Here is a 24745-nt window from a genome sequence, read left to right as displayed (position 1 = left end):
AGCTGACATCCAAGTATTATATAGCTAGAAAAGATGAATAGTTTTGTTAGTTAATCTGATCTCTCAATCCTGGCAAAGCTCGCCACAACTACTTTTAACTCTAGCCTCTCACTAGCTTTGTTTTTATAAAACAAAACACCCTTTGGCTTAAAAAAGAATCATATAAATAATACCCACTTATATTTTTTTGAGACTTATTGAGCATATTCAATGTCTCAGTAGATGTGAAATTTTTTGCCATCTACAAAGGCTGGACCGACATTTTCAAATACAGGAAGGTATTGAAAGGTTAATACATTTGAAATGTTGTTCCTTTATGAAAGGTGTGCTTGCATCTCATGAGAATAGATTATGAGTAATGTGAAATATGTTTGCAGGATCATGAAGTATTCAAATTCATATGCATACAACGATACACGAACACATACAGATACACATTTCATATATATATATATATATATATATATATATATATATATATATATATATATATATATATATATATACACTCATACAATAACTTGACAGAAAATAAAACAGGGTTTAAACAAAGATTAATCCACCCTGTAACCAACGAAAACTACATCCTCTACTTTAATCAGCAAAGGAATGTATAAGATTGTCCAGTAAATGTTTTGTACTTAGGCTTTTTTAATCGATCGAAGTACTCGATTTATCGAGACATAAAGTTCAAATTGGCCTCTGTTATAACAAAAGTTCATGTTTAATGTTGTCACGGTTTATCTAATACACTAAACTACATCCGCTACTTTAATCAGCAAAGGAGCCCTCCTTCCGTCTTTTGCCTCATCTTCTCAGGATTCGTCTCAGCCAACCACTTCATCCTATTTATTATAATGAACATTAATTAACTTTTTTGGTTTGCCACACATAAAAAAACTTATTGAAAAACCTTCGGATTCAAAAATCAAAATTACTAAAACTAAAGTCTCTGGCAGATCTTTTTGCTTTAAAGAGATCTAATACTCGATCCACACATATCAGTATCTTTAGTGATATTTAAGGAATAATTAAGCATTTAAAGAACTACAAATCAGATCTGCAACACGATCTCCATAATCTCCAAACAGAATTCAATAAGAATTGAAGTAGATGTCAGCTTTATACTAATGAAATTAACGTTACTAGATACAGCATAAATTGGAAAGTTGAGCAGAAAAATTGATTGGAATCGAAACATTTACATAAGAAAACGTTATATAAATTTACCTTTTCAAGCTAGGGGCCTCGGACAAACCTACAAAACCAACTCTTGAAATGTTATGAACACCTAACTCATAGTAATCTGATTCTACTAGGCTGACAACAGAATACACATCAAAGTATAGTGTGAGTGACAGTCGAACAACATAATCTTCGAAACACCAAAGTATATATGGCGGATCTTTACTAATTTTTAGATCTATGTGCATGATGAAGGAAAAGAAAAAATCGACACATAAAACTCTTGGTGATTATTATGAGTCGATAACATAAAGAAAACAATGCATGATTTTCATATATGTAAGAAACGATTGTGATCTAGATTTACAGCGGCTGCGAAATCGTATTGAAATGAAACTGAACATCGTATATATAATGGTTAAGAAATGTGTGGGCGTAACCCTATAACCCTCATCTCTAGATCTAGCGTTGGTGATTTTCATCAACCTCCCCTACTATTGTACATATCTTCAAATAGAACCCTAAGGTTACGCAAAATGACACTTTTATTGCTTGATGAATAAATTGGTACTTGATTTTTTTATATGTAATTTTTTAAGAGATCTTATGTATAAATGGCCACAGCCCACAGTACTGGAGTAACTTTTTTTAACGTAAATTTAATCATTTGTAGACTACTCTTAGTTCCAAATATGCCTCCGACAAAACCACAACCGTCGACTTCAAGGAGGGGCAACACCTGATACGTTTAGATTATTATAACTGTTTTGGTAAATGGCAAAAATACTCTTAGTTTTTTTTTTTTTGGAAAAACAGTTGATACATTTTTCTTTCTTGTTTAAGTGAGAATATCTTTCCTCGTTTGACATTGTAATTATTCGAGGTTGAGTATACGGTATTCATGGTTTAGCCTTTCAACATAAGATGGCGTAATTAGCACAAACGTATTAAAAACGTTTGGTTACAAAATTAATGGTTTCAATAAATGTTAAAAGTATGATTTACGTGTTAAATGAAATCACAATAAATAATACACTGCTAATTATATTTAACTTAAATTTAAATTTCGGGAAGAAACCGATGTTCATAATGTACATAAAGTAAAATCGTGCATGTATTTATCGTTTAACATGCCCTGGAGTTAAAATCTAGAAGTCAAATAAAGCTTAACGATAAGTATACAATTTTATGAAAGTTTTGTTCGAATGTTTATTTAGTTGATTGTTGGATTACTTGATTATTAGATTACTCACACCCTGGTGTTTTTATATTAACACATTGTGGTACATTGATTACTGACTTTGTAATTTAAGTATATTTGGATTCCTTTTACAATTTTTATTCAATGTGAGTTTTACAACACGTTCAAACATGCTATGGACGATTAAATCTCAAGAATTAAATTTGTTGATGATAAATATCCACTGATTTTCTATCAATAATTGCAAGAATCACATACACCTGATATTAATATATTTGTGAATTTGGTATAAGTTTAAAAACTAATGGTGGATATATCAACTTACCAAACTCAACTATGGGTAATGTAACAACTGTGTCAGACATCTCTTGCATGCTACTCCACCGTGACTAACACGAAGAAACCCTAGACTTCTCATCCGATACAACATACCTCACTATAAATGCTCTACGTTCCTCAACAAACAATAAGGGTGAACAAAAAAAGTGGTAGAAAAATGAAACAATTGTAAGGGTGTTCTACTATTAATCATTTTTCATGAAATGAACATCTAATACAATTAAAATATGCATGTTTTCGAAGCAATGGACAAGCATATTTCACAACACAGCAACACAACCATTTTTCCTATGATTTTGTGAACTATAACTTGCATCCAACCACATAATTCTAACCATATAAGGGCCTCGGTTAAGCCGTTTCAATGGCCCCACAATAGTCTTTTGCTTCCTCGGTATCCCATCATCAACCACTTGAAACATCATGTATGTCCTTCTTGACTCCGGATGGATAATGTAACATCCGCACCTAGGGCCTAAAACTTCTAGATGTTAGGTTTTCTATGTATCAAATACACTTAAACCATGTAGTCAAAAAATAAATTACGATATACCTAAGGGTACATGCAACCTATGGATGTATGCCTTAGCGCTTGAGCTCTCGTGCTCGTGACCTTGTTTACATGAAAAGGACAAAACCAGAATCCCTCTCTTGGTTCGTAACCAGTAAACTCAAAAGTGCATAATCAAAGTATAACTAGGAGGGATTAAACTCTAAATGAATTCCTCCACAAAAAGGGAGAAAGAAGACCCGAAACTTCAAGCCAAGAAGAAGCAAGGATTATGGCTTTGGATATCTTCCACTGTTTTTGTTGGATTTAAGTGTCTAAGCCCATAACTATAATTTGTATATATACTTGAACTGATTGTAGTATAGTCTTTTTAGGTTGCCTTCATAGCTAGCAACCGGACAGCATGAATTTCGGAGGAAGAGGTTTATTTACTATATAATTAATAAATTGAAATAAATAATTTATTAATATATTATGAAAATAATATATTAATTAGAAATAGAAGTATTTAATTAATATTTAATCATAAATTAATTGGAATTATATTTGGAATTAAAAGAAATAATTAAAAGTCCAGGGTCTAATGTGCAATTGTTCAATAGTTGAACAAGAGGCTTCAGAACCTTCTTGGAGAAGGTTGGACGGTTTCAATAAGGATATTCTAGGGTTTCTATAACTATAAATAAGGAGTTGGATAGTTACCAATTTAAAATATTATTATTATATTAAGATTAGGGTTATCTAAGGCATCCTTGTTGAACAATAAAAGGGCCCTCACCCCTAAGGATTTTCCCCACTCATATCTTTAGACAGATAATCAAAATTCTTATCGTCCACTCTCCTCTCTCCATATTCATCTTGTTGCTAGTGTTGGGTGTGAACCATTAGAGGCACGATATTTGTGGTGCTTGCTCTCAAGGCTTCAACAACACAAGGGTCTTTATTATTTGTCAACAACAATCAAGGTATGTTTCTCTTAGCCTTAATCATATTTTCAAAAATATGCTAGGTATGCTAGTGTTTCTTATTTGATGTTGAAAGTTATATATGTAATTAGAGAAAAACATAGATCTTATTCTAGGGTTGCATGCAGACTTAAGTTTTTTATTTGTTTCGCTTAAAACCCATTAATTTTATCCTTCCATCCATATGGGATGAGAAATCCCCAAAATGAAATTCCTTTTAATTCTAATGGGAATACCATCCACCATAGGTTCTATATTATTCCTGATTAATAAACTATCGATAAATTGCTATTCAACCCTTTTAATTAATTAAACTATTTATTAATTCCCATAATATTTTCTATTAAGTTTGCAATTAACGATTAAACCATAATAACTAATAAATCAATTCCCCTTTTATTGATTCTACTTGATTTGAGTATTGAAGGCAACTCAAGAGGACCTTCCTATTATTAGAGATATCAACAGTAGTTAATGACCTTGGAGACACTTTCCAACAGTCTACCACTTTGACAGGTCATCAACTATAGACGACGATGTTTTGTTAAAAAGTAATACTTGCAACACTATTTGGAATCGCATTGCTCCAACCAAGGCAAACATCTTAAGAAAACATCTTAATTTGCATGTTAGGCTTGGTCATCTATACACTAGATTGAACCTCCTTAGAATTAGGATCCCTTTGCAATCGTCTATATGTGTCCTCCGTGCGGCTAGTAATATGTAACGCCCCAAATCGGGCAGGTATATTTCGAAACCCGCCTTCTTTTGATTATTGTATTTTATAGCCCTCAGAGAAGTTATGTTGAGTCCCAGGGAGATTAGGGGCTAAAGTTGAAACTTTGGGCCGATTATAGGTCAATTGGGCTAATCCCTTAACGGGCTGTGGATTTAATGTTGTTGGGTCAGGTTGGACTTGTAGGTCGTGTAGGCCCAATAGAGTGATGGGCCCAATTATTAAATTGGGCCAATAATAGATTAGGGTCTCGTTGATTAATGTATATTCTTTATCTTCCAGTCGAGGGTGTCGTGCAAAGCAGTTGAAGACTCTCAGTTCAGTTCTGCACTATCGCTAGGTGAGTTATTCTCACTTTATCAACAGGATCTAAGGCACCAAGGCCGGCCCTTATGGATAGTATTTGGATTATCGTATGATATGCTTACTGATTTACATACTGGTAGTTAGCATGATGATATGCTAGGCTTAGTGATCCTGTTAGGTCGCTATCCTGTTTACAGGATGTTGCTATGGCTAGATTGGTTTGACTGTTATATGCATGATATTGTTTGTATGTTATCTATGTACACATGATTGTTTGTTTAGGGGTTGGGTTGAGGCGGTGTCCTAATTTGTGCGGTTGAGGCCAACATACCTGGGGCGGTCTGGATTGACTGTAGGCCCGTAGGAGGCGGTCCAGTCACGCTGAAGGCCCGACGAGCGGTTCGGATAGGCTGTAGGCCCGTAGGAGGCTGTCCAGTCATGCCGAAGGCTCGGGAGCGGTCCAGATAGGCTGTAGGCCTGTAGGAGGCGGTCCAGTCAGACTGAAGGCTCATTATGCATGATGTTTGTTATTATTTATTTTGGATGCTAGAGGTTGGTATTTTGGGGGTAACTCACTAAGCCTTCGAGCTTACATTTTGTCGTTTATTGTTTCAGGTACATCTGTTGATAATGGAAAGGCGATGGCATGACGTACACATCTCTGTTTTTATGATTCTGGGAACTCTGATAAAAAAAACATTTTGAAAGCAATTAGAACTTGTTGATGTTTAAAAAAAAAAAAAAAAAAACTTTTATTTGTGTAAAACTGTTTTCTTTGAAAAGTTTAAATTTCTTTAAAATTTTTGGGTTGTTACACAATATATCTGAGTCACACTTATTTCTTGACTACCCTAAAGTCATTGAGGTAAATGTGACTTTGTGTCGTTGGTGGAGGGATATCCCTATTACGAGAGTGCCCATCATGTATTTGTTTTTGAGGTTGGACCACCTCTGCTCTGATGGCCCTGTTATGGATAATGTAGATATGGGAAGAAGGTTGTCTTCTGTTGGAAATCTTATGGATAATGTAGATATGGCAACGAGGTTGTCTTCCGTTTGAAATTCAGGAGCAGCAAAGAGTTAGTAGCTGACATCCAAGTATTATATAGCTAGAAAAGATGAATAGTTTTGTTAGTTAATATGATCTCTCAATCCTGGCAAAGCTCGCCACAACTACTTTTAACTCTAGCCTCTCACTAGCTTTGTTTTTATAAAACAAAACACCCTTTGGCTTAAAAAAGAATCATATAAATAATACCCACTTATATTTTTTTGAGACTTATTGAGCATATTCAATGTCTCAGTAGATGTGAAATTTTTTGCCATCTACAAAGGCTGCACCGACATTTTCAAATACAGGAAGGTATTGAAAGGTTAATACATTTGAAATGTTGTTCCTTTATGAAAGGTGTGCTTGCATCTCATGAGAATAGATTATGAGTAATGTGAAATATGTTTGCAGGATCATGAAGTATTCAAATTCATATGCATACAACGATACACGAACACATACAGATACACATTTCATATATATATATATATATATATATATATATATATATATATATATATATATATATATATATACTCATACAATAACTTGACAGAAAATAAAACAGGGTTTAAACAAAGATTAATCCACCCTGTAACCAACGAAAACTACATCCTCTACTTTAATCAGCAAAGGAATGTATAAGATTGTCCAGTAAATGTTTTGTACTTAGGCTTTTTTAATCGATCGAAGTACTCGATTTATCGAGACATAAAGTTCAAATTGGCCTCTGTTATAACAAAAGTTCATGTTTAATGTTGTCACGGTTTATCTAATACACTAAACTACATCCGCTACTTTAATCAGCAAAGGAGCCCTCCTTCCGTCTTTTGCCTCATCTTCTCAGGATTCGTCTAAGCCAACCACTTCATCCTATTTATTATAATGAACATTAATTAACTTTTTTGGTTTGCCACACATAAAAAAACTTATTGAAAAACCTTCGGATTCAAAAATTAAAATTACTAAAACTAAAGTCTCTGGCAGATCTTTTTGCTTTAAAGAGATCTAATACTCGATCCACACATATCAGTATCTTTAGTGATATTTAAGGAATAATTAAGCATGTAAAGAACTACAGATCAGATCTGCAACACGATCTCCATAATCTCCACACAGAATTCAATAAGAATTGAAGTAGATGTCAGCTTTATACTAATGAAATTAACGTTACTAGATACAGCATAAATTGGAAAGTGGAGCAGAAAAATTGATTGGAATCGAAACATTTACATAAGAAAACGTTATATAAATTTACCTTTTCAAGCTAGGGGCCTCGGACAAACCTACAAAACCAACTCTTGAAATGTTATGAACACCTAACTCATAGTAATCTGATTCTACTAGGCTGACAACAGAATACACATCAAAGTATAGTGTGAGTGACAGTCGAACAACATAATCTTCGAAACACCAAAGTATATATGGCGGATCTTTACTAATTTTTAGATCTATGTGCATGATGAAGGAAAAGAAAAAATCGACACATAAAACTCTTGGTGATTATTATGAGTCGATAACATAAAGAAAACAATGCATGATTTTCATATATGTAAGAAACGATTGTGATCTAGATTTACAGCGGCTGCGAAATCGTATTGAAATGAAACTGAACATCGTATATATAATGGTTAAGAAATGTGTGGGCGTAACCCTATAACCCTCATCTCTAGATCTAGCGTTGGTGATTTTCATCAACCTCCCCTACTATTGTACATATCTTCAAATAGAACCCTAAGGTTACGCAAAATGACACTTTTATTGCTTGATGAATAAATTGGTACTTGATTTTTTTATATGTAATTTTTTAAGAGATCTTATGTATAAATGGCCACAGCCCACAGTACTGGAGTAACTTTTTTTAACGTAAATTTAAGCATTTGTAGACTACTCTTAGTTCCAAATATGCCTCCGACAAAACCACAACCGTCGACTTCAAAGAGGGGCAACACCTGATACGGTTAGATTATTATAACTGTTTTGGTAAATGGCAAAAATACTCTTAGTTTTTTTTTCTTTTGGAAAAACAGTTGATACATTTTTCTTTCTTGTTTAAGTGAGAATATCTTTCCTCGTTTGACATTGTAATTATTCGAGGTTGAGTATACGGTATTCATGGTTTAGCCTTTCAACATAAGATGGCGTAATTAGCACAAACGTATTAAAAACGTTTGGTTACAAAATTAATGGTTTCAATAAATGTTAAAAGTATGATTTACGTGTTAAATGAAATCACAATAAATAATACACTGCTAATTATATTTAACTTAAATTTAAATTTCGGGAAGAAACCGATGTTCATAATGTACATAAAGTAAAATCGTGCATGTATTTATCGTTTAACATGCCCTGGAGTTAAAATCTAGAAGTCAAATAAAGCTTAACGATAAGTATACAATTTTATGAAAGTTTTGTTCGAATGTTTATTTAGTTGATTGTTGGATTACTTGATTATTAGATTACTCACACCCTGGTGTTTTTATATTAACACATTGTGGTACATTGATTACTGACTTTGTAATTTAAGTATATTTGGATTCCTTTTACAATTTTTATTCAATGTGAGTTTTACAACACGTTCAAACATGCTATGGACGATTAAATCTCAAGAATTAAATTTGTTGATGATAAATATCCACTGATTTTCTATCAATAATTGCAAGAATCACATACACCTGATATTAATATATTTGTGAATTTGGTATAAGTTTAAAAACTAATGGTGGATATATCAACTTACCAAACTCAACTATGGGTAATGTAACAACTGTGTCAGACATCTCTTGCATGCTACTCCACCGTGACTAACACGAAGAAACCCTAGACTTCTCATCCGATACAACATACCTCACTATAAATGCTCTACGTTCCTCAACAAACAATAAGGGTGAACAAAAAAAGTGGTAGAAAAATGAAACAATTGTAAGGGTGTTCTACTATTAATCATTTTTCATGAAATGAACATCTAATACAATTAAAATATGCATGTTTTCGAAGCAATGGACAAGCATATTTCACAACACAGCAACACAACCATTTTTCCTATGATTTTGTGAACTATAACTTGCATCCAACCACATAATTCTAACCATATAAGGGCCTCGGTTAAGCCGTTTCAATGGCCCCACAATAGTCTTTTGCTTCCTCGGTATCCCATCATCAACCACTTGAAACATCATGTATGTCCTTCTTGACTCCGGATGGATAATGTAACATCCGCACCTAGGGCCTAAAACTTCTAGATGTTAGGTTTTCTATGTATCAAATACACTTAAAGCATGTAGTCAAAAAATAAATTACGATATACCTAAGGGTACATGCAACCTATGGATGTATGCCTTAGCGCTTGAGCTCTCGTGCTCGTGACCTTGTTTACATGAAAAGGACAAAACCAGAATCCCTCTCTTGGTTCGTAACCAGTAAACTCAAAAGTGCATAATCAAAGTATAACTAGGAGGGATTAAACTCTAAATGAATTCCTCCACAAAAAGGGAGAAAGAAGACCCGAAACTTCAAGCCAAGAAGAAGCAAGGATTATGGCTTTGGATATCTTCCACTGTTTTTGTTGGATTTAAGTGTCTAAGCCCATAACTATAATTTGTATATATACTTGAACTGATTGTAGTATAGTCTTTTTAGGTTGCCTTCATAGCTAGCAACCGGACAGCATGAATTTCGGAGGAAGAGGTTTATTTACTATATAATTAATAAATTGAAATAAATAATTTATTAATATATTATGAAAATAATATATTAATTAGAAATAGAAGTATTTAATTAATATTTAATCATAAATTAATTGGAATTATATTTGGAATTAAAAGAAATAATTAAAAGTCCAGGGTCTAATGTGCAATTGTTCAATAGTTGAACAAGAGGCTTCAGAACCTTCTTGGAGAAGGTTGGACGGTTTCAATAAGGATATTCTAGGGTTTCTATAACTATAAATAAGGAGTTGGATAGTTACCAATTTAAAATATTATTATTATATTAAGATTAGGGTTATCTAAGGCATCCTTGTTGAACAATAAAAGGGCCCTCACCCCTAAGGATTTTCCCCACTCATATCTTTAGACAGATAATCAAAATTCTTATCGTCCACTCTCCTCTCTCCATATTCATCTTGTTGCTAGTGTTGGGTGTGAACCATTAGAGGCACGATATTTGTGGTGCTTGCTCTCAAGGCTTCAACAACACAAGGGTCTTTATTATTTGTCAACAACAATCAAGGTATGTTTCTCTTAGCCTTAATCATATTTTCAAAAATATGCTAGGTATGCTAGTGTTTCTTATTTGATGTTGAAAGTTATATATGTAATTAGAGAAAAACATAGATCTTATTCTAGGGTTGCATGCAGACTTAAGTTTTTTATTTGTTTCGCTTAAAACCCATTAATTTTATCCTTCCATCCATATGGGATGAGAAATCCCCAAAATGAAATTCCTTTTAATTCTAATGGGAATACCATCCACCATAGGTTCTATATTATTCCTGATTAATAAACTATCGATAAATTGCTATTCAACCCTTTTAATTAATTAAACTATTTATTAATTCCCATAATATTTTCTATTAAGTTTGCAATTAACGATTAAACCATAATAACTAATAAATCAATTCCCCTTTTATTGATTCTACTTGATTTGAGTATTGAAGGCAACTCAAGAGGACCTTCCTATTATTAGAGATATCAACAGTAGTTAATGACCTTGGAGACACTTTCCAACAGTCTACCACTTTGACAGGTCATCAACTATAGACGACGATGTTTTGTTAAAAAGTAATACTTGCAACACTATTTGGAATCGCATTGCTCCAACCAAGGCAAACATCTTAAGAAAACATCTTAATTTACATGTTAGGCTTGGTCATCTATACACTAGATTGAACCTCCTTAGAATTAGGATCCCTTTGCAATCGTCTATATGTGTCCTCCGTGCGGCTAGTAATATGTAACGCCCCAAATCGGGCAGGTATATTTCGAAACCCGCCTTCTTTTGATTATTGTATTTTATAGCCCTCAGAGAAGTTATGTTGAGTCCCAGGGAGATTAGGGGCTAAAGTTGAAACTTTGGGCCGATTATAGGTCAATTGGGCTAATCCCTTAACGGGCTGTGGATTTAATGTTGTTGGGTCAGGTTGGACTTGTAGGTCGTGTAGGCCCAATAGAGTGATGGGCCCAATTATTAAATTGGGCCAATAATAGATTAGGGTCTCGTTGATTAATGTATATTCTTTATCTTCCAGTCGAGGGTGTCGTGCAAAGCAGTTGAAGACTCTCAGTTCAGTTCTGCACTATCGCTAGGTGAGTTATTCTCACTTTATCAACAGGATCTAAGGCACCAAGGCCGGCCCTTATGGATAGTATTCGGATTATCGTATGATATGCTTACTGATTTACATACTGGTAGTTAGCATGATGATATGCTAGGCTTAGTGATCCTGTTAGGTCGCTATCCTGTTTACAGGATGTTGCTATGGCTAGATTGGTTTGACTGTTATATGCATGATATTGTTTGTATGTTATCTATGTACACATGATTGTTTGTTTAGGGGTTGGGTTGAGGCGGTGTCCTAATTTGTGCGGTTGAGGCCAACATACCTGGGGCGGTCTGGATTGACTGTAGGCCCGTAGGAGGCGGTCCAGTCACGCTGAAGGCCCGACGAGCGGTTCGGATAGGCTGTAGGCCCGTAGGAGGCTGTCCAGTCATGCCGAAGGCTCGGGAGCGGTCCAGATAGGCTGTAGGCCTGTAGGAGGCGGTCCAGTCAGACTGAAGGCTCATTATGCATGATGTTTGTTATTATTTATTTTGGATGCTAGAGGTTGGTATTTTGGGGGTAACTCACTAAGCCTTCGAGCTTACATTTTGTCGTTTATTGTTTCAGGTACATCTGTTGATAATGGAAAGGCGATGGCATGACGTACACATCTCTGTTTTTATGATTCTGGGAACTCTGATAAAAAAAACATTTTGAAAGCAATTAGAACTTGTTGATGTTTAAAAAAAAAAAAAAAAAAAAACTTTTATTTGTGTAAAACTGTTTTCTTTGAAAAGTTTAAATTTCTTTAAAATTTTTGGGTTGTTACACAATATATCTGAGTCACACTTATTTCTTGACTACCCTAAAGTCATTGAGGTAAATGTGACTTTGTGTCGTTGGTGGAGGGATATCCCTATTACGAGAGTGCCCATCATGTATTTGTTTTTGAGGTTGGACCACCTCTGCTCTGATGGCCCTGTTATGGATAATGTAGATATGGGAAGAAGGTTGTCTTCTGTTGGAAATCTTATGGATAATGTAGATATGGCAACGAGGTTGTCTTCCGTTTGAAATTCAGGAGCAGCAAAGAGTTAGTAGCTGACATCCAAGTATTATATAGCTAGAAAAGATGAATAGTTTTGTTAGTTAATATGATCTCTCAATCCTGGCAAAGCTCGCCACAACTACTTTTAACTCTAGCCTCTCACTAGCTTTGTTTTTATAAAACAAAACACCCTTTGGCTTAAAAAAGAATCATATAAATAATACCCACTTATATTTTTTTGAGACTTATTGAGCATATTCAATGTCTCAGTAGATGTGAAATTTTTTGCCATCTACAAAGGCTGCACCGACATTTTCAAATACAGGAAGGTATTGAAAGGTTAATACATTTGAAATGTTGTTCCTTTATGAAAGGTGTGCTTGCATCTCATGAGAATAGATTATGAGTAATGTGAAATATGTTTGCAGGATCATGAAGTATTCAAATTCATATGCATACAACGATACACGAACACATACAGATACACATTTCATATATATATATATATATATATATATATATATATATATATATATATATATATATATATATATATATACTCATACAATAACTTGACAGAAAATAAAACAGGGTTTAAACAAAGATTAATCCACCCTGTAACCAACGAAAACTACATCCTCTACTTTAATCAGCAAAGGAATGTATAAGATTGTCCAGTAAATGTTTTGTACTTAGGCTTTTTTAATCGATCGAAGTACTCGATTTATCGAGACATAAAGTTCAAATTGGCCTCTGTTATAACAAAAGTTCATGTTTAATGTTGTCACGGTTTATCTAATACACTAAACTACATCCGCTACTTTAATCAGCAAAGGAGCCCTCCTTCCGTCTTTTGCCTCATCTTCTCAGGATTCGTCTAAGCCAACCACTTCATCCTATTTATTATAATGAACATTAATTAACTTTTTTGGTTTGCCACACATAAAAAAACTTATTGAAAAACCTTCGGATTCAAAAATTAAAATTACTAAAACTAAAGTCTCTGGCAGATCTTTTTGCTTTAAAGAGATCTAATACTCGATCCACACATATCAGTATCTTTAGTGATATTTAAGGAATAATTAAGCATGTAAAGAACTACAGATCAGATCTGCAACACGATCTCCATAATCTCCACACAGAATTCAATAAGAATTGAAGTAGATGTCAGCTTTATACTAATGAAATTAACGTTACTAGATACAGCATAAATTGGAAAGTGGAGCAGAAAAATTGATTGGAATCGAAACATTTACATAAGAAAACGTTATATAAATTTACCTTTTCAAGCTAGGGGCCTCGGACAAACCTACAAAACCAACTCTTGAAATGTTATGAACACCTAACTCATAGTAATCTGATTCTACTAGGCTGACAACAGAATACACATCAAAGTATAGTGTGAGTGACAGTCGAACAACATAATCTTCGAAACACCAAAGTATATATGGCGGATCTTTACTAATTTTTAGATCTATGTGCATGATGAAGGAAAAGAAAAAATCGACACATAAAACTCTTGGTGATTATTATGAGTCGATAACATAAAGAAAACAATGCATGATTTTCATATATGTAAGAAACGATTGTGATCTAGATTTACAGCGGCTGCGAAATCGTATTGAAATGAAACTGAACATCGTATATATAATGGTTAAGAAATGTGTGGGCGTAACCCTATAACCCTCATCTCTAGATCTAGCGTTGGTGATTTTCATCAACCTCCCCTACTATTGTACATATCTTCAAATAGAACCCTAAGGTTACGCAAAATGACACTTTTATTGCTTGATGAATAAATTGGTACTTGATTTTTTTATATGTAATTTTTTAAGAGATCTTATGTATAAATGGCCACAGCCCACAGTACTGGAGTAACTTTTTTTAACGTAAATTTAAGCATTTGTAGACTACTCTTAGTTCCAAATATGCCTCCGACAAAACCACAACCGTCGACTTCAAAGAGGGGCAACACCTGATACGGTTAGATTATTATAACTGTTTTGGTAAATGGCAAAAATACTCTTAGTTTTTTTTTTTTTGGAAAAACAGTTGATACATTTTTCTTTCTTGTTTAAGTGAGAATATCTTTCCTCGTTTGACATTGTAATTATTCGAGGTTGAGTATACGGTATTCATGGTTTAGCCTTTCAACATAAGATGGCGTAATTAGCACAAACGTATTAAAACGTTTGGTTACAAAATTCATGGTTTCAATAAATGTTAAAAGTATGATTTACGTGTTAAATGAAATCACAATAAATAATACACTGCTAATTATATTTAACTTAAATTTAAATTTCGGGAAGAAACCGATGTTCATAATGTACATAAAGTAAAATCGTGCATGTATTTATCGTTTAACACGCCCTGGAGTTAAAATCTAGAAGTCAAATAAAGCTTAACGATAAGTATACAATTTTATGAAAGTTTTGTTCGAATGTTTATTTAGTTGATTGTTGGATTACTTGATTATTAGATTACTCACACCCTGGTGTTTTTATATTAGCACATTGTGGTACATTGATTACTGACTTTGTAATTTAAGTATATTTGGATTCCTTTTACAATTTTTATTCAATATGAGTTTTACAACACGTTCAAACATGCTATGGACGATTAAATCTCAAGAATTAAATTTGTTGATGATAAATATCCATTGATTTTCTATCAATAATTGCAAGAATCACATACACCTGATTATAATATATTTGTGAATTTGGTATAAGTTTAAAAACTAATGGTGGATATATCAACTTACCAAACTCAACTATGGGTAATGTAACAACTGTGTCAGACATCTCTTGCATGCTACTCCACCGTGACTAACACAAAGAAACCCTAGACTTCTCATCCGATACAACATACCTCACTATAAATGCTCTACGTTCCTCAACAAACAATAAGGGTGAACAAAAAAAGTGGTAGAAAAATGAAACAATTGTAAGGGTGTTCTACTATTAATCATTTTTCATGAAATGAACATCTAATACAATTAAAATATGCATGTTTTCGAAGCAATGGACAAGCATATTTCACAACACAGCAACACAACCATTTTTCCTATGATTTTGTGAACTATAACTTGCATCCAACCACATAATTCTAACCATATAAGGGCCTCGGTTAAGCCGTTTCAATGGCCCCACAATAGTCTTTTGCTTCCTCGGTATCCCATCATCAACCACTTGAAACATCATGTATGTCCTTCTTGACTCCGGATGGATAATGTAACATCCGCACCTAGGGGCTAAAACTTCTAGATGTTAGCTTTTCTATGTATCAAATACACTTAAACCAGGTAGTCAAAAAATAAATTACGATATACCTAAGGGTACATGCAACCTATGGATGTATGCCTTAGCGCTTGAGCTCTCGTGCTCGTGACCTTGTTTACATGAAAAGGACAAAACCAGAATCCCTCTCTTGGTTCGTAACCAGTAAACTCAAAAGTGCATAATCAAAGTATAACTAGGAGGGATTAAACTCTAAATGAATTCCTCCACAAAAGGGAGAAAGAAGACCCGAAACTTCAAGCCAAGAAGAAGCAAGGATTATGGCTCTGGATATCTTCCACTGTTTTTGTTGGATTTAAGTGTCTAAGCCCATAACTATAATTTGTATATATACTTGAACTGATTGTAGTATAGTCTTTTTGGGTTGCCCTCATAACTAGCAACCGGACAGCATGAATTTCGGAGGAAGAGGTTTATTTACTATATAATTAATAAATTGAAATAAATAATTTATTAATATATTATGAAAATAATATATTAATTAGAAATAGAAATATTTAATTAATATTTAATCATAAATTAATTGGAATTATATTTGGAATTAAAAGAAATAATTAAAAGTCCAGGGTCTAATGTGCAATTGTTCAATAGTTGAACAAGAGGCTCCAGAACCTTCTTGGAGAAGGTTGGACGGTTTCAATAAGGATATTCTAGGGTTTCTATAACTATAAATAAGGAGTTGGATAATTACCAATTTAAAATATTATTATTATATTAAGATTAGGGTTATCTAGGGCATCCTTGTTGAACAATAAAAGGGCCCTCACCCCTAAGGATTTTCCCCACTCATATCTTTAGACAGATAATCAAAATTCTTATCGTCCACTCTCCTCTCTCCATATTCATCTTGTTGCTAGTGTTGGGTGTGAACCATTAGAGGCACGATATTTGTGGTGCTTGCTCTCAAGGCTTCAACAACACAAGGGTCTTTATTATTTGTCAACAACAATCAAGGTATGTTTCTCTTAGCCTTAATCATATTTTCAAAAATATGCTAGGTATGCTAGTGTTTCTTATTTGATGTTGAAAGTCATATATGTAATTAGAGAAAAACATAGATCTTATTCTAGGGTTGCATGCAGACTTAAGTTTTTTATTTGTTTCGCTTAAAACCCATTAATTTTATCCTTCCATCCATATGGGATGAGAAATCCCCAAAATGAAATTCCTTTTAATTCTAATGGGAATACCATCCACCATAGGTTCTATATTATTCCTGATTAATAAACTATCGATAAATTGCTATTCAACCCTTTTAATTAATTAAACTATTTATTAATTCCCATAATATTTTCTAATAAGTTTGCAATTAACGATTAAACCATAATAACTAATAAATCAATTCCCCTTTTATTGATTCTACTTGATTTGAGTATTGAAGGCAACTCAAGAGGACCTTCCTATTATTAGAGATATCAACAGTAGTTAATGACCTTGGAGACACTTTCCAACAGTCTACCACTTTGACAGGTCATCAACTATAGACGACGATGTTTTGTTAAAAAGTAATACTTGCAACACTATTTGGAATCGCATTGCTCCAACCAAGGCAAACATCTTAAGAAAACATCTTAATTTGCATGTTAGGCTTGGTCATCTATACACTAGATTGAACCTCCTTAGAATTAGGATCCCTTTGCAATCGTCTATATGTGTCCTCCGTGCGGCTAGTAATATGTAACGCCCCAAATCGGGCAGGTATATTTCGAAACCCGCCTTCTTTTGATTATTGTATTTTATAGCCCTCAGAGAAGTTATGTTGAGTCCCAGGGAGATTAGGGGCTAAAGTTGAAACTTTGGGCCGATTATGGGTCAATTGGGCTAATCCCTTAACGGGCTGTGGATTTAATGTTGTTGGGTCAGGTTGGACTTATAGGTCGTGTAGGCCCAATAGAGTGATGGGCCCAATTATTAAATTGGGCCAATAATAGATTAGATTAGGGTGTCGTTGATTAATGTATATTCTTTATCTTCCAGTCGAGGGTGTCGTGCATAGCAGTAGAAGACTCTCAGTTCAGTTATGCACTATCGCTAGGTGAGTTATTCTCACTTTAGCAACAGGGTCTAAGGCACCAAGGCCGACCCTTATGGATAGTATTCGGATTATCGTATGATATGCTTACTGATTTACATCCTGGTAGTTAGCATGATGATATGCTAGGCTTAGAGATCCTGTTAGGTCGGTATCTTGTTTACAGGATGTTGCTATGGCTAGAATGGTTTGACTGTTGTATGCGTGATATTGTTTGTATGTTATCTATGTACACATGATTGTTTGTTTGGGGGTTGGGTTGAGGCGGTGTCCTGATTTGTGCGGTTGAGGCCAACATACCCGGGGCGGTCTGGATTGACTGTAAGCCCGTAGGAGGCGGTCCAGTCATGCTGAAGGCCCGGCGAGAGGTCCGGATAGGCTGTAGGCCCGTAGGAGGCTGTCCAGTCATGCCGAAGGCTCGGGAGAGGTCCAGATAGGCTGTAGGCCTGTAAGAGGCGGTCCAGTCAGGCGGAAGGCTCATTATGCATGATGTTTGTTATTATTTATTTTGGATGCTAGAGGTTGGTATTTTGGGGGTAACTCACTAAGCCTTCGAGCTTACATTTTATCGTTTATTGTTTCAGGTACATCTGTTGATAATGGAAAGGCGATGCCATGACGTACACATCCCCGTTTTTATGATTCTGGGAACTCTGATAAAAAAAACATTTTGAAAGCAATTAGAACTTGTTGATGTTTAAAAAAAAAAAAAAAAAAAAACTTTTATTTGTGTAAAACTGTTTTCTTTGAACAATTTAAATTTCTTTAAAATTTTTGGGTTGTTACACAATATATCTGAGTCACACTTATTTCTTGACTACCCTAAAGTCATTGACGTAAATGTGACTTTGTGTCGTTGGTGGAGGGATATCCCTATTACGAGAGTGCCCATCATGTATTTGTTTTTGAGGTTGGACCACCTCTGCTCTGATGGCCCTGTTATGGATAATGTAGATATGGGAAGAAGGTTGTCTTCTGTTGGAAATCTTATGGATAATGTAGATATGGCAACGAGGTTGTCTTCCGTTTGAAATTCAGGAGCAGCAAAGAGTTAGTAGGTGACATCCAAGTATTATATAGCTAGAAAAGATGAATAGTTTTGTTAGTTAATCTAATCTCTCAATCCTGGCAAAGCTCGCCACAACTACTTGTAACTCTAGCCTCTCACTAGCTTTGTTTTTATAAAACAAAACACCCTTTGGCTTAAAAAAGAATCATATAAATAATACCCACTTATATTTTTTTGAGACTTATTGAGCATATTCAATGTCTCAGTAGAGGTGAAATTTTTTGCCATCTACAAAGGCTGGACCGACATTTTCAAATACAGGAAGGTATTGAAAGGTTAAAATACATTTGAAATGTTGTTCCTTTATGAAAGGTGTGCTTGCATCTCATGAGAATAGATTATGCGTAATGTGAAATATGTTTGCAGGATCATGAAGTATTCAAATTCATATGCATACAACGATACACCAACACATACAGATACACATTTCATATATATATATATATATATATATATATATATATATATATATATATATATATATATATATATATATACTCATACAATAACTTGACAGAAAATAAAACAGGGTTTAAACAAAGATTAATCCACCCTGTAACCAACGAAAACTACATCCTCTACTTTAATCAGCAAAGGAATGTATAAGATTGTCCAGTAAATGTTTTGTACTTAGTCTTTTTTAATCGATCGAAGTACTCGATTTATCAAGACATAAAGTTCAAATTGGCCTCTGTTATAACAAAAGTTCATGTTTAATGTTGTCACGGTTTATCTAATACACTAAACTACATCCGCTACTTTAATCAGCAAAGGAGCCCTCCTTCCGTCTTTTGCCTCATCTTCTCAGGATTCGTCTCAGCCAACCACTTCATCCTATTTATTATAATGAACATTAATTAAGTTTTTTGGTTTGCCACACATAAAAAAACTTATTGAAAAACCTTCGGATTCAAAAATTAAAATTACTAAAACTAAAGTCTCTGGCAGATCTTTTTGCTTTAAAGAGATCTAATACTCGATCCACACATATCAGTATCTTTAGTGATATTTAAGGAATAATTAAGCATGTAAAGAACTACAGATCAGATCTGCAACACGATCTCCATAATCTCCACACAGAATTCAATAAGAATTGAAGTAGATGTCAGCTTTATACTAATGAAATTAACGTTACTAGATACAGCATAAATTGGAAAGTGGAGCAGAAAAATTGATTGGAATCGAAACATTTACATAAGAAAACGTTATATAAATTTACCTTTTCAAGCTAGGGGCCTCGGACAAACCTACAAAACCAACTCTTGAAATGTTATGAACACCTAACTCATAGTAATCTGATTCTACTAGGCTGACAACAGAATACACATCAAAGTATAGTGTGAGTGACAGTCGAACAACATAATCTTCGAAACACCAAAGTATATATGGCGGATCTTTACTAATTTTTAGATCTATGTGCATGATGAAGGAAAAGAAAAAATCGACACATAAAACTCTTGGTGATTATTATGAGTCGATAACATAAAGAAAACAATGCATGATTTTCATATATGTAAGAAACGATTGTGATCTAGATTTACAGCGGCTGCGAAATCGTATTGAAATGAAACTGAACATCGTATATATAATGGTTAAGAAATGTGTGGGCGTAACCCTATAACCCTCATCTCTAGATCTAGCGTTGGTGATTTTCATCAACCTCCCCTACTATTGTACATATCTTCAAATAGAACCCTAAGTTTACGCAAAATGACACTTTTATTGCTTGATGAATAAATTGGTACTTGATTTTTTTATATGTAATTTTTTAAGAGATCTTATGTATAAATGGCCACAGCCCACAGTACTGGAGTAACTTTTTTTAACGTAAATTTAATCATTTGAAGACTACTCTTAGTTCCAAATATGCCTCCGACAAAACCACAACCGTCGACTTCAAGGACGGGCAACACCTGATACGGTTAGATTATTATAACTGTTTTGGTAAATGGCAAAAATACTCTTAGTTTTTTTTTTTTGGAAAAACAGTTGATACATTTTTCTTTCTTGTTTAAGTGAGAATATCTTTCCTCGTTTGACATTGTAATTATTCGAGGTTGAGTATACGGTATTCATGGTTTAGCCTTTCAACATAAGATGGCGTAATTAGCACAAACGTATTAAAACGTTTGGTTACAAAATTAATGGTTTCAATAAATGTTAAAAGTATGATTTACGTGTTAAATGAAATCACAATAAATAATACACTGCTAATTATATTTAACTTAAATTTAAATTTCGGGAAGAAACCGATGTTCATAATGTACATAAAGTAAAATCGTGCATGTATTTATCGTTTAACACGCCCTGGAGTTAAAATCTAGAAGTCAAATAAAGCTTAACGATAAGTATACAATTTTATGAAAGTTTTGTTCGAATGTTTATTTAGTTGATTGTTGGATTACTTGATTATTAGATTACTCACAAGATTACTCACACCCTGGTGTTTTTATATTAGCACATTGTGGTACATTGATTACTGACTTTGTAATTTAAGTATATTTGGATTCCTTTTACAATTTTTATTCAATATGAGTTTTACAACACGTTCAAACATGCTATGGACGATTAAATCTCAAGAATTAAATTTGTTGATGATAAATATCCATTGATTTTCTATCAATAATTGCAAGAATCACATACACCTGATAATAATATATTTGTGAATTTGGTATAAGTTTAAAAACTAATGGTGGATATATCAACTTACCAAACTCAACTATGGGTAATGTAACAACTGTGTCAGACATCTCTTGCATGCTACTCCACCGTGACTAACACGAAGAAACCCTAGACTTCTCATCTGATACAACATACCTCACTATAAATGCTCTACGTTCCTCAACAAACAATAAGGGTGAACAAAAAAAGTGGTAGAAAAATGAAACAATTGTAAGGGTGTTCTACTATTAATCATTTTTCATGAAATGAACATCTAATACAATTAAAATATGCATGTTTTCGAAGCAATGGACAAGCATATTTCACAACACAGCAACACAACCATTTTTCCTATGATTTTGTGAACTATAACTTGCATCCAACCACATAATTCTAACCATATAAGGGCCTCGGTTAAGCCGTTTCAATGGCCCCATAATAGTCTTTTGCTTCCTCGGTATCCCATCATCAACCACTTGAAACATCATGTATGTCCTTCTTGACTCCGGATGGATAATGTAACATCCGCACCTAGGGCCTAAAACTTCTAGATGTTAGGTTTTCTATGTATCAAATACACTTAAAGCATGTAGTCAAAAAATAAATTACGATATACCTAAGGGTACATGCAACCTATGGATGTATGCCTTAGCGCTTGAGCTCTCGTGCTCGTGACCTTGTTTACATGAAAAGGACAAAACCAGAATCCCTCTCTTGGTTCGTAACCAGTAAACTCAAAAGTGCATAATCAAAGTATAACTAGGAGGGATTAAACTCTAAATGAATTCCTCCACAAAAGGGAGAAAGAAGACCCGAAACTTCAAGCCAAGAAGAAGCAAGGATTATGGCTCTGGATATCTTCCACTGTTTTTGTTGGATTTAAGTGTCTAAGCCCATAACTATAATTTGTATATATACTTGAACTGATTGTAGTATAGTCTTTTTGGGTTGCCCTCATAACTAGCAATCGGACAGCATGAATTTCGGAGGAAGAGGTTTATTTACTATATAATTAATAAATTGAAATAAATAATTTATTAATATATTATGAAAATAATATATTAATTAGAAATAGAAATATTTAATTAATATTTAATCATAAATTAATTGGAATTATATTTGGAATTAAAAGAAATAATTAAAAGTCCAGGGTCTAATGTGCAATTGTTCAATAGTTGAACAAGAGGCTCCAGAACCTTCTTGGAGAAGGTTGGACGGTTTCAATAAGGATATTCTAGGGTTTCTATAACTATAAATAAGGAGTTGGATAATTACCAATTTAAAATATTATTATTATATTAAGATTAGGGTTATCTAGGGCATCCTTGTTGAACAATAAAAGGGCCCTCACCCCTAAGGATTTTCCCCACTCATATCTTTAGACAGATAATCAAAATTCTTATCGTCCACTCTCCTCTCTCCATATTCATCTTGTTGCTAGTGTTGGGTGTGAACCATTAGAGGCACGATATTTGTGGTGCTTGCTCTCAAGGCTTCAACAACACAAGGGTCTTTATTATTTGTCAACAACAATCAAGGTATGTTTCTCTTAGCCTTAATCATATTTTCAAAAATATGCTAGGTATGCTAGTGTTTCTTATTTGATGTTGAAAGTCATATATGTAATTAGAGAAAAACATAGATCTTATTCTAGGGTTGCATGCAGACTTAAGTTTTTTATTTGTTTCGCTTAAAACCCATTAATTTTATCCTTCCATCCATATGGGATGAGAAATCCCCAAAATGAAATTCCTTTTAATTCTAATGGGAATACCATCCACCATAGGTTCTATATTATTCCTGATTAATAAACTATCGATAAATTGCTATTCAACCCTTTTAATTAATTAAACTATTTATTAATTCCCATAATATTTTCTAATAAGTTTGCAATTAACGATTAAACCATAATAACTAATAAATCAATTCCCCTTTTATTGATTCTACTTGATTTGAGTATTGAAGGCAACTCAAGAGGACCTTCCTATTATTAGAGATATCAACATTAGTTAATGACCTTGGAGACACTTTCCAACAGTCTACCACTTTGACAGGTCATCAACTATAGACGACGATGTTTTGTTAAAAAGTAATACTTGCAACACTATTTGGAATCGCATTGCTCCAACCAAGGCAAACATCTTAAGAAAACATCTTAATTTGCATGTTAGGCTTGGTCATCTATACACTAGATTGAACCTCCTTAGAATTAGGATCCCTTTGCAATCGTCTATATGTGTCCTCCGTGCGGCTAGTAATATGTAACGCCCCAAATCGGGCAGGTATATTTCGAAACCCGCCTTCTTTTGATTATTGTATTTTATAGCCCTCAGAGAAGTTATGTTGAGTCCCAGGGAGATTAGGGGCTAAAGTTGAAACTTTGGGCCGATTATGGGTCAATTGGGCTAATCCCTTAACGGGCTGTGGATTTAATGTTGTTGGGTCAGGTTGGACTTGTAGGTCGTGTAGGCCCAATAGAGTGATGGGCCCAATTATTAAATTGGGCCAATACTAGATTAGATTAGGGTCTCGTTGATTAATGTATATTCTTTATCTTCCAGTCGAGGGTGTCGTGCATAGCAGTAGAAGACTCTCAGTTCAGTTATGCACTATCGCTAGGTGAGTTATTCTCACTTTAGCAACAGGGTCTAAGGCACCAAGGCCGGCCCTTATGGATAGTATTCGGATTATCGTATGATATGCTTACTGATTTACATCCTGGTAGTTAGCATGATGATATGCTAGGCTTAGAGATCCTGTTAGGTCGGTATCCTGTTTACAGGATGTTGCTATGGCTAGATTGGTTTGACTGTTATATGCGTGATATTGTTTGTATGTTATCTATGTACACATGATTGTTTGTTTGGGGGTTGGGTTGAGGCGGTGTCCTGATTTGTGCGGTTGAGGCCAACATACCCGGGGCGGTCTGGATTGACTGTAAGCCCGTAGGAGGCGGTCCAGTCATGCTGAAGGCCCGGCGAGAGGTCCGGATAGGCTGTAGGCCCGTAGGAGGCTGTCCAGTCATGCCGAAGGCTCGGGAGAGGTCCAGATAGGCTGTAGGCCTGTAAGAGGCGGTCCAGTCAGG

At 34.3% G+C, this 24745-nt stretch overlaps 4 long non-coding RNA genes across 4 annotated transcripts; all 4 read right to left on the bottom strand.

The window, feature by feature from the left end:
* Positions 1-521: 521 nt before the first annotated feature.
* Positions 522-1588, bottom strand: LOC145051245 (uncharacterized). The gene is made up of 2 exons (XR_013683480.1): positions 1231-1588; positions 522-845 (listed from the first exon to the last, which is right to left on the bottom strand). It is a non-coding gene; the product is annotated as an uncharacterized LOC145051245 (long non-coding RNA).
* A 5255-nt stretch (positions 1589-6843) lies between these two features.
* On the bottom strand, positions 6844-7910 carry LOC145051244 (uncharacterized). Its single transcript, XR_013683479.1, has 2 exons — positions 7553-7910; positions 6844-7167 (listed from the first exon to the last, which is right to left on the bottom strand). It is a non-coding gene; the product is annotated as an uncharacterized LOC145051244 (long non-coding RNA).
* Positions 7911-13174: 5264 nt separating this feature from the next.
* On the bottom strand, positions 13175-14241 carry LOC145051243 (uncharacterized). The gene is made up of 2 exons (XR_013683478.1): positions 13884-14241; positions 13175-13498 (listed from the first exon to the last, which is right to left on the bottom strand). It is a non-coding gene; the product is annotated as an uncharacterized LOC145051243 (long non-coding RNA).
* Positions 14242-19509: 5268 nt separating this feature from the next.
* LOC145051242 (uncharacterized) lies at positions 19510-20576 on the bottom strand. Its single transcript, XR_013683477.1, has 2 exons — positions 20219-20576; positions 19510-19833 (listed from the first exon to the last, which is right to left on the bottom strand). It is a non-coding gene; the product is annotated as an uncharacterized LOC145051242 (long non-coding RNA).
* Between the last annotated feature and the right edge of the window lie 4169 nt (positions 20577-24745).

Source organism: Lactuca serriola, chromosome 5 (assembly GCF_051521515.1).
Source record: "Lactuca serriola cultivar US96UC23 chromosome 5, Lser_US96UC23_V15, whole genome shotgun sequence".
NCBI lineage: Eukaryota > Viridiplantae > Streptophyta > Magnoliopsida > Asterales > Asteraceae > Lactuca > Lactuca serriola.
Note: the sequence above shows the minus strand (reverse complement) of the source record. Positions and strands in the feature narration are given on the sequence as shown.